Below are 12,113 nucleotides of genomic sequence, written 5' to 3'. Positions count from 1 at the left end.
TGATCACATCTCCTGGAAGCTATTGAGCTAAAATGTTAATATTTATATATAAAAATAAATAAAAAAGATTTACAGAATAAAAATGTAAAACAAGAGGTGTATCTCATGCAACCAGTGTAGTACTATGATCCTACACTGATTTTGAGTCAATTGATCACATCTCCTGGAAGCTATTGAGCTAAAATGTTAATATTTATATATAAAAATTATTAAAAATTATTAAATGATTAAAATTTTAAAACAAGAGGTGTATCTCATGCAGCCAGTGGAGTACTATGATCCTACACTGATTTTGAGTCAATTGATCACATCTCCTGGAAGCTATTGAGCTAAAATGTTAATATTTATATATAAAAATTAATAAAATATTTTGAGATTTAAAATGTAAAAACAAGAGGTGTATCTCATGCAGCCAGTGGAGTACTATGATCCCACACTGATTTTGAGTCAATTGATCACATCTCTTGGAAGCTATTGAGCTAAAATGTTAATATTTATATATAAAAATTAATAAAATATTTTGAGATTTAAAATGTAAAAACAAGAGGTGTATCTCATACAGCCAGTGTAGTACTATGATCCCACACTGATTTTGAGTCAATTGATCACATCTCCTGGAAGCTATTGAGCTAAAACGCTAATATTTATATAATAAAATTAATAAAAAAAATATTTAGAGATTAAAAATGTAAAACAAGAGGTGTATCTCATGCAGCCAGTGTAATACTATGATCCCACACTGATTTTGAGTCAATTGATCACATCTCCTGGAAGCTATTGAGCTAAAATGCTAATATTTATAAATAAAAATTAATAAAAATGATGAACAGATTCAAAATGTAAAACAAGAGGTGTATCTCATGCAACCAGTTGAGTACTATGATCCCACACTGATTTTGAGTCAATTGATCACATCTCCTGGAAGCTATTGAGCTAAAATGCTAATATTTATAAATAAAAATTAATAAAAATGATGAACAGATTCAAAATGTAAAACAAGAGGTGTATCTCATGCAACCAGTGGAGTACTATGATCCCACACTGATTTTGAGTCAATTGATCACATCTCCTGGAAGCTATTGAGCTAAAATGCTAATATTTATATATAAAACTTAATAAAAATGATGAACAGATTCAAAATGTAAAACAAGAGGTGTATCTCATGCAGCCAGTGTAGTACTATGATCCTACACTGATTTTGAGTCAATTGATCACATCTCCTGGAAGCTATTGAGCTAAAATGTTAATATTTATATATAAAACTTAATAAAAATGATGAACAGATTAAAAATGTAAAACAAGAGGCGTATCTCATGCAGCCAGTGTAGTACTATGATCCCACACTGATTTTGAGTCAATTGATCACATCTCCTGGAAGCTATTGAGCTAAAATGTTAATATTTATATATAAAAATTAATAAAAATGATGAACAGATTAAAATGTAAAACAAGAGGTGTATCTATTGCAGCCAGTTGAGTACTATGATCCCACACTGATTTTGAGTCAATTGATCACATCTCCTGGAAGCTATTGAGCTAAAATGCTAATATTTATAAATAAAAATTAATAAAATGATGAACAGATTCAAAATGTAAAACAAGAGGTGTATCTCATGCAACCAGTGGAGTATTATGATCCCACACTGATTTTGAGTCAATTGATCACATCTCCTGGAAGCTATTGAGCTAAAATGTTAATATTTATATATAAAACTTAATAAAAATGATGAACAGATTAAAAATGTAAAACAAGAGGTGTATCTCATGCAGCCAGTGTAGTACTATGATCCTACACTGATTTTGAGTCAATTGATCACATCTCCTGGAAGCTATTGAGCTAAAATGTTAATATTTATATATAAAACTTAATAAAAATGATGAACAGATTAAAAATGTAAAAACAAGAGGTGTATCTCATGCAGCCAGTGGAGTACTATGATCCTACACTGATTTTGAGTCAATTGATCACATCTCCTGGAAGCTATTGAGCTAAAATGCTAATATTTATAAATAAAAATTAATAAAAATGATGAACAGATTCAAAATGTAAAACAAGAGGTGTATCTCATGCAACCAGTGGAGTATTATGATCCCACACTGATTTTGAGTCAATTGATCACATCTCCTGGAAGCTATTGAGCTAAAATGTTAATATTTATATATAAAACTTAATAAAAATGATGAACAGATTAAAAATGTAAAACAAGAGGCGTATCTCATGCAACCAGTGTAGTATGATCCTACACTGATTTTGAGTCAATTGATCACATCTCCTGGAAGCTATTGAGCTAAAATGTTAATATTTATATAAAAATTAATAAAAATGATGAACAGATTAAAAATGTAAAAACAAGAGGTGTATCTCATGCAGCCAGTGGAGTACTATGATCCTACACTGATTTTGAGTCAATTGATCACATCTCCTGGAAGCTATTGAGCTAAAATGTTAATGTTTATATATAAAAATTAATAAAATATTTTGAGATTAAAAATGTAAAAACAAGAGGTGTATCTCATGCAGCCAGTGGAGTACTATGATCCCACACTGACTGAGTCAATTGATCACATCTCTTGGAAGCTATTGAGCTAAAATGTTAATATTTATATATAAAAATTAATAAAATATTTTGAGATTTAAAATGTAAAAACAAGAGGTGTATCTCATGCAGCCAGTGGAGTACTATGATCCTACACTGATTTTGAGTCAATTGATCACATCTCCTGGAAGCTATTGAGCTAAAATGCTAATATTTATATATAAAAATTAATAAAAATGATGAACAGATTAAAAATGTAAAACAAGAGGTGTATCTCATTCAGCCAGTGGAGTACTATGATCCCACACTGATTTTGAGTCAATTGATCACATCTCCTGGAAGCTATTGAGCTAAAATGCTAATATTTATATATAAAAATTTATAAAAATGATGAACAGATTAAAAATGTAAAACAAGAGGTGTATCTCATGCAGCCAGTGGAGTACTATGATCCCACACTGATTTTGAGTCAATTGATCACATCTCCTGGAAGCTATTGAGCTAAAATGCTAATATTTATATATAAAAATTAATAAAAATGATGAACAGATTAAAAATGTAAAACAAGAGGTGTATCTCATGCAGCCAGTGGAGTACTATGATCCCACACTGATTTTGAGTCAATTGATCACATCTCCTGGAAGCTATTGAGCTAAAATGCTAATATTTATATATAAAAATTAATAAAAATGATGAACAGATTTAAAATGTAAAACAAGAGGTGTATCTCATGCAACCAGTGGAGTACTATGATCCCACACTGATTTTGAGTCAATTGATCACATCTCCTGGAAGCTATTGAGCTAAAATGCTAATATTTATATATAAAAATTAATAAAAATGATGAACAGATTAAAAATGTAAAACAAGAGGTGTATCTCATGCAGCCAGTGGAGTACTATGATCCCACACTGACTGAGTCAATTGATCACATCTCCTGGAAGCTATTGAGCTAAAATGTTAATATTTATATATAAAAATTAATAAAATATTTTGAGATTTAAAATGTAAAAACAAGAGGTGTATCTCATACAGCCAGTGGAGTACTATGATCCCACACTGATTTTGAGTCAATTAATCACATCTCCTGGAAGCTATTGAGCTAAAACGCTAATATTTATATATAAAAATTAATAAAAAAAATATTTAGAGATTAAAAATGTAAAACAAGAGGTGTATCTCATGCAGCCAGTGGAGTATTATTATTATTATTATTATTATTATTTTATTTGAAGGGGCAGTGCAAGTTAATGAACGTCATGTACAAAGTGCAAAGACGTAAACAAGCCAGATTGTAGCCATAGGCTAATTTCCATCTGTTGTCCCCTGGCAGATGTTCCCTAAAATTACAAAATATAAGCATAGTAAAAACACATCATCCCATTATTAAATAATCATTATTACAAAAGTCATTGCATTCATTACATTAGTTAATACATCCAACAAAGTGCCGACGTGCCTCAATACAACCATAACAGGGTGCAGTCAGTGTAAATAACGTGCAAATAGCAGAATTTCACGGTAAAGTGCAAAGTGCATCTGTCCTGAGTTTCAGCCGGCCGGAAATACGTTCAGCTTATTGTCTATTACATACTAGTAGGCTATGATGATAATAAGAGTATACAGATGAGTGAGTTATAATCACCGATATTCTATATCTAATGGGAGCTATGTTACTAATAATTGCAGCTAGTGATATTTATTTCTTGCCCTGGTTATTATGTCTAAAAAGCTATACTAATAATTGCTACTAATAGTTAGATAATTACTATGACTCCTGGCTTATGATTAATTAGCTATGTTGATAATAGTTCAGCTAGTGATTGTTAAAAATGTGTACAGGTCTGGTTTGATAACAGCCAATCTTTTAGCTCCAGTTTGAAGGAGTTATATGAGGGGCACTCTCTGACTGTGAGTGGTAGGCTGTTCCATAGTTTCCCACCTGTGACAGACAGGACTGTCTGGCCAAAAGTGAGAGTACTATGATCCCACACTGATTTTGAGTCAATTGATCACATCTACTGGAAGCTATTGAGCTAAAATGCTAATATTTATATATAAAAATTAATAAAAATGATGAACAGATTAAAAATGTAAAAACAAGAGGCGTACCTCATGCAGCCAGTGGAGTACTATGATCCAACACTGATTTTGAGTCAATTGATCACATCTCCTGGAAGCTATTGAGCTAAAATATTAATATTTATAAATAAAAATTAATAAAATATTTTGAGATTTAAAATGTAAAAACAAGAGGTGTATCTCATGCAGCCAGTGGAGTACTATGATCCCACACTGATTGAGTCAATTGATCACATTTCCTGGAAGCTATTGAGCTAAAATGTTAATATTTATATATAAAAATTAATAAAAATGATGAACAGATTTAAAATGTAAAACAAGAGGTGTATCTCATGCAGCCAGTGTAGTACTATGATCCTACACTGATTTTGAGTCAATTGATCACATCTCCTGGAAGCTATTGAGCTAAAATTCTAATATTTATATATAAAAATAAATAAAAAATATTTAGAGATTTAAAATGTAAAAACAAGAGGTGTATCTCATGCAGCCAGTGGAGTACTATGATCCCACACTGATTTTGAGTTAATTGATCACATCTCCTGGAAGCTATTGAGCTAAAATGCTAAAAATTATATATGAAAATTAATAAAAATCATGAACAGATTTAAAATGTAAAAACAAGAGGTGTATCTCATGCACCCTGTGTAGTAACATGGTCCCACACTGATTCTGAGTCAATTGATCACATCTCCTGGAAGCTACTGAGCTAAAATGCTAATATTTATCTAAAAATAAATAAAAAATATTTAGAGATTTAAAATGTAAAAACAAGAGGTGTATCTCATGCAGCCAGTGGAGTAATGACTTGATTTTATTGTTTCACTGGCAAAAGGGACATTTCCAATTTTCTTCCTTGGCATCCTCTTTGTCCTTGCTTTCCATGGACAGGCATGGGCTGTGGAACCACCTGTCACAGACATCACATTGTATCTGTTCAACTGAAAACAAATTATATATTTTATTAGAATTAATTAATTAATTAATTATTATTTGACACCTAAACATTTTTATAATTTTTTTTTTCATGGCTATATGACAATTAAACATGTCTATAACTGTTTTTTAATTACTCACCCATTATATAATGGCAGTTCCTGGTCCTGGTGGCTTAAAGGTGGCACACATAGCGCAATAATTTTGTTCATCAAAGACTAAAAAAAAAAGAAAAGAAAAAAAAACCATTTATTTAATTATATATATCTATCATCTATCTTGATTTTGATTTGTATGCTTAATTTGCCTTTACCAGAGGCCCCTAGAACGTCAACAGCCAGATCTCTCCTCTCCTTCTCCATTTCTTTTTTCAATGTGTTGAAGTCAATTTCAGGAATTACAGGGAAAGCCTTTATCAGGGCCTTTGCCATCTAAACAACATCAAATGCAGGTACTTACAACAATAATGGGGGGCATATAATACATTACATACACTCATGATTGCTATTAAACATATTGTTATTTCTGTTCACACTATAATTTGTACATTTGCGGATACTGGTTCACATCAGTTCATCTTTCACAAGAAAAATTCCTACCTCACATGAGGGGTGTCCCTCCGATGGCAGCTATGGCTGAGCGCTCATCCCAGTAAGTACGCAGAAGGCCTCCAGGATACCAATGTTGGCCACCATACCCTCCCAGGAGCTGCTCAACAAGACCAGGTCATCCGCAAATGCCAAAGCCGGAATGGATCTCCCCTTCCCAACAAATCCACGGCCGTCGCGTTCGAGTGCCTGGACCAGTGGATCCAAGGCAATGTTGAAGAGGAGAGGTGATATGGAGTTACCCTGCTTCACTCCCATCTTCATGGCGATGTCAGCAGTGAACCCTTCTGCGCCTGGCACCTTAGTCATGCAGTTCTCATGACTTCCTGACCAATTCCAGCATGTGTTGGTCTAACCCTTTCCGTTCCAGAGCACTCAGGAGATGCTCATGCGAAACTGTATCGAAAGCCTTCGCGAAATCAACAAATACAACCCCATGGGAGGACCTTTCTGTCTTGCTCCACCTCATTATCCCCTTCAGGATTGATAGGTTTTCCAAGCAGCCAGGTGAGGCTATAAAGCCCCTCTGTCACGGATGGATAGGGCACACCGACGTCATCCTACCCGTCAGGATAGTCTCAAGACCATAGACCCAATAGTGATTGGACGCCACTGGTTGACGTCCCCGAGGCGGCCCGGGTCAGTGGTCTTAGGTATGAGTACTGTTCTGCATTTCTTGAAGACTCTTGACAGAGTCCCTGAAACCAGCCATGTGGAGAACATACATGCCAGCTTCTCCCCCTTGGGGTCCCAACCAAGTAGAAGCGACAGCGCCGTCGGGACCCAGGGAAGAACGGTGACCTGTGTTCCACACATTCTACAGGGTTCCAGATCAGGCAGATGAACCACGTACTCCGCATCGCTAGAATCACCTGGGTCCCCCGATTCGCGCACGAGGGTGGCGGTAGACGTCTGGGATGACAGCACGCCCGAGTGCTCGCTTCCACTGGGTTTGGGCTTTGATTAGTCTAATCCCATAGGCCGTTGTTCCTGCACGGCGAGATCACCGTACGATGGCCGAGCTATCAGCCGTATGCGTTTTTGAGGGCTACCAGAGCCCAACACCCCACTTGTCATCATGGGGGGCCCCGCTCCCATGGAACCTGAGACAGATCGCTGGCCTTGGGACGCAGTAGTCTCCTTGGCCCACAAGTGGCTAGGGTAAGGACAACCAAACAGAGTGGTCACGCCAGGGCCGGAAGAAGGGGCCACTGCACTCCGGTCCTCACTCTGCAAAACTCCCACGAGGGGGAAGGTGAGTGTTCGCCTCCACATTGGTGACAAACCAACGTGACACTTAAGGGGACTTGGGCGTGAGCCCCGCCCTCCAGGCACCGGCCGCAGCCACCATGCAGGGGTTACTGGCTCGGCAAGGGGGTGCTTGAGGGGGGGGTCCCGGAGGACTGTCCCCTGGTACGGCCGCTTGAGTGCCGCCTTCAGACGGGGGAAAACAAATTAAGGCACCAGGCCAGGGAGGGTGATAGGCCCCCCTGACCGGCTCCAGTTCTCCGCACCATCCTACGGCCGGCACAAGCACCTTCGCCTCCAGTCCTAGGCTTCATGATCTTACCAAGTCCATGAAAGCTGGAGGAAGAATCAGGGTCATGGGGCGGAGGAACCGCAACCCTCACCAGCCATCTCCCTCAAGGAGGGGTGGCGCGGCGCGTCTGGTACGGGCGACAGACGGCCCTGGCACCGGAACGGCCGGGGGGTTAGCCCGGGGTCCCAATGCCCAGCCTACCCTACCTCACCAGGGCGTTCGCCACCAACATTCAAATGGAGCCAGGTGCCAGAGAGGGGATGCCCCACGGCATTGCCCCTGCGCCTACGCAACTGGTACCGCCCTTGGCCGGGGGACAACCATTTAAGGCGCCAGGCCAGAGAGGGTGGAGGCTCCCTCCTACAGACGCCTGTTGCCTGCACCGACCTCGGAGCGGCACCGACACCTGGACTCCGGGTCCGAGACTTCATCCCGATTCTCTGGGAAGGTAGCGAGTATTGCACTCTGACCTACCAAGTATCCCCAAGACGAGTTAATACCCTGATTACCCCAAGACCTGAAAACACCAACCGCAACAACCGAAAGATAGCAGGTCTTGCACCCTGACCTATCTGGACACTTAGACACTGCTGACACTTGGAAGACCCAATCGCAGTCCCTGGTACCCCACCAAAGGCCGAACGGTGGGCCAGAGGTCTGGACCAGCCTCCGTGTCCCCCTGAAAACCACATACCGAGTAGGAGAAAATAGTAAACTGGGGAGATTACGGAACATCTTAGCCGTCTGTACAGACGTTGCCCGCGGACCGCCACGAGGAGGCGAGTTCCAACCGACTGTTATTGACCAGAGATACACCGCCACAATTCAAATGTATCCGGCCAGGATTTGGCTTCTGTGTTTTAATTAAACAGTCGGATTCCCCTGGTCCGCAGGTATGAACGGACTGCATGATGGTTATTTTCTGAAAGCAAAGATTAAAGAAGTGTCCACCACGGACAGTGCACGTAGACATGACAAGCGTCTCTTTTAAATGTGTTTGCTGCTAGAGAAATTATACATAATAAATGAAGACAGTGACATATTTTCAATAAAAAAACCATGAGTTGAATGTTCATTTCAAGCGTTTGTAGTACAACGAATTTCAGAATTGTGCGAGCGCGGAAGGAGAGCGGGCGGCAGTGTTTCTCACCTCTAACTGAATCATTACCACTTCAATACAGGTGAGGAATGTGAACACAAACAACCATTCTGAAGGCGACAGGCAGCCTAATCTCATTCAGTATCTACTGTCTTTCTTATTACATTTTGGGAAAATACCACTCTGCTGCGCATTGCAGCTATGTAAAATGTCATACAAAAATAAATAGAAAATCCAATAGAATAAGCTTGCCTGATTTACTGAAAATAATTATACAATAATGAAAAAAATAATAGCCTAACGAAAATATAAGTCAGTCAAGTGTGTTTGAGATCATCATGCACAAAGATCAGTTTGACACCTTGAACAAATTTAATTCATTTTCGGACATTAAACATGAGAAGATTATTTCAAATGGACATTCTCATTTCGTAGAGGACTCAGCTTAAGCATTAGTCAGTGTTACAAGCCAGTAATATGAAGTTATTTACATGTTTTGTGGTTAATTATACCGTGGATCCTTTCCAGGTACCAGGGACCAGGGACACTCTTTCTACAAAGACAAATTGCTGGTGAACTATTAAATAACATTTTTACCAGCCGTGACACACCACGACGCCTAGTATTGTTTTCACCTTGTGAGTGAGTGAGTGCGTGTGTGTCATTGTGGCAAAGTGTGGTCCATGGCTGCCTTTTACGCACAGAACACACATAACCATTATGCCATGTCTTAGTGGGACTGTCCAGTGATTTCAGGCTTTTCAATTCCTGCATAGTATAGTAACTAATGCCGAAAACTAAGTAGTGAACTAACTGCATGTAGGTACACGGTGGCATTGCGTCTAGGTCCCTGCTCCAGCTGCAGGTAGCTTGTACGGATCGATGTTATTTATTTCTTGGATCTTCTCCAAATACCTCAGTTTGAATCATGATAACACAGCAAAAAAGTCATACAAAGCACGGTAAATGAAATGGAGTTTTTCTAATCAACAGGAAACACAGGGACAAGTAGGTTTTGAAAGATAAAACGAGACCGTCCTCTTGGCTTTTCACATGGTAATATTATTTTAAAAAATATGGGTTGCATACAGTAGTTGTAATTCGACCTAGTCATAAAATGCTACTAGGCTACATAGTGGCTCCGTGGAGCCATGGACCAGCTGATAAGCCGTCTTTCCCAAATCTGCAGATATTACAGTGTTTTGGTGATAATCACTGCTCCTCCCCATGGACAAATGAAGCATTGCAACTGGTTTTCACACAGGTCTCTAGGGGTGTTACAAGTCAGGGCTGCATTTCCTACGTCATTGCGGGGGATTAAATTAACTCCATGGAGCAGGCGGCAGGCTTGCACGGAGCAGTCACGGATCTGCCACGGACTTGCTGCGGACCTGCCGAGGTTCAGTCATGGAAACGGGAACTTTTGAGTGGCTCCCACTGTAGTTGCTTGCCGACGCGCGCACAGGCCGCAGTGGCGGCTGCAGTGTTAAAATATCTGGTAGTAGATATGGCCAGAATTCTGGAATATTGATGGCTATATTGGCCATATTGTCAAAAAAGTCTAGTGTAAACCCTGATGGAGATATTCTGAACACTGAAAATGAGGGATGCACGGCAGCGCAACAGTTTGATGTTGTAAGCGCAATGACTTGTCCAAGCAGACCAGGCACAGTTTAGCACATCGCTTTCCCAATATTGGCCGATTAATTAATTGGCTCCAATAATTATCATGCATCCCTTCTGAAAAGTTTTTTTTGTTTTGTTCTTAAATAGGGCTGTAATGGTACATGTATTTGTGTCGAACCGTTCGGTATGCGACTTTCGGTTCTGCACGACCCTGTACTGAATTATTGGGCGCAGGATATTATTTTATTTTATTTTGTTTTATTTTAACTCCATTTTTGAGAGCCCAACCATTAAAAATATCTAGTTCCTTGACGGACATAATTGAGTGACGGACCGAGTCCCGTAAATCTCCACTTTCACTTTGTGCATGGTGTGGGTTAAAATGAAAAAGAAAATGACAAACACATAAGCCGTGAGCCTGCTCCGCCTCAAGCCGGTCGCGGCGCACCATACGCCCGCCGTGAGCCGTTCAGCACCGCAGACAGTCGGACTAATGGGCTGTTGAAACAATGGACCCCATGGCAAGTGAGCCTGACGCACCTGAAGACCCATCCGCAAACCTTAAGTCCTCCGTTTGGGAACACTTTGGTTTCAGGGTAAAATACGAAGATGGAAATAAACAAGTGGACAAGACAAAAGCAGTGTGCCGACACTGCAGAACAACGGTCGGGTATGTACTTGGAAACACATCTAACATGCTAACGCATCTAAAGCGACACCACCCGAGTTTGAACGTTAACCGGCACGACTAGAAAAAGCAATCTGGTGCAAACTACGATATCGTCGTCGTTTAAAAAGAAAGAGCGTTTCCCTGACCATCGCGCTAAAGAAATAACCAACGCCATTGGAGTTGAGTAAAATTGTTTAAGCTGCACTATACTTTTTATTTTAATTGAGTAAAACTGTTAAAGCAGAAATGTATATTTATATTTTTCATTCAAAAAATGTGTCAAAAAAACAACAGGATTTTATTTTTCACTTTTATATTTCTATTTTCATTCAAACAATGTGAAAAAGCAGGATTTTATATATATTTGTTTCATTCAACAATTGTGTAAAAAGAGTTAACTGCTGTGGTGGTATGTTTTAATAAGGTTACCAATAAGTAAAAGATATTTAATAGTTGTCTATTTTTTTCATTACTGTACCGAAAAAAAAAAAAACGAACCGTGACTTGTGTACCGAGGTACGTACCGAACCGAGATCTCTGTGTACCGTTACACCCCTACTGTTAAACTGTTGTTTGTTCCTCTGATTTCAGATTAATGGGTTATCCAAGGTGGGAGGACTCCACTTAAAGGACAATGTGAAGAGGATCATGGAGAGGTAAGATTTTGTATCTCTGTCACTTAGATGTTTGAAGTTATTATTAAGGAAGCATCGATAGAACAGGATTTGAGTAGAATTGACATTGCACTGTTTAGGGGATTCAATGGTTGTCACTGGGCCAAAAAACAACCACATTTATGGAACTGATGGGATTCAAGGATTTACTTTCAAAATACCATATCCACCAAAGTGTATGCCAAATGTCTCATTTTTCACTATTTTGCTCTCAAAGCACTAATTCCGTTGGTGCCATTTTGTTGCTGAACTGGCATTTTTCATCATGAGATGTTCTGGCAGGGCCGTTTTCCCAGTGGGCCAACGCACCTTGGGTCTGATATAATACATTTTTTGTTTTA

The 12,113-nt window shown here is 39.1% G+C and overlaps 1 long non-coding RNA gene across 1 annotated transcript; it reads right to left on the bottom strand.

Moving 5' to 3' along the window:
- Positions 1-5,693: 5,693 nt before the first annotated feature.
- Positions 5,694-7,468, bottom strand: LOC125885030 (uncharacterized). Its single transcript, XR_007448781.1, has 3 exons — positions 6,155-7,468; positions 5,869-5,986; positions 5,694-5,773 (listed from the first exon to the last, which is right to left on the bottom strand). It is a non-coding gene; the product is annotated as an uncharacterized LOC125885030 (long non-coding RNA).
- Between the last annotated feature and the right edge of the window lie 4,645 nt (positions 7,469-12,113).

Source organism: Epinephelus fuscoguttatus, linkage group LG24 (genome assembly GCF_011397635.1).
Source record: "Epinephelus fuscoguttatus linkage group LG24, E.fuscoguttatus.final_Chr_v1".
Classification (NCBI taxonomy): domain Eukaryota; kingdom Metazoa; phylum Chordata; class Actinopteri; order Perciformes; family Serranidae; genus Epinephelus; species Epinephelus fuscoguttatus.
Note: the sequence above shows the minus strand (reverse complement) of the source record. Positions and strands in the feature narration are given on the sequence as shown.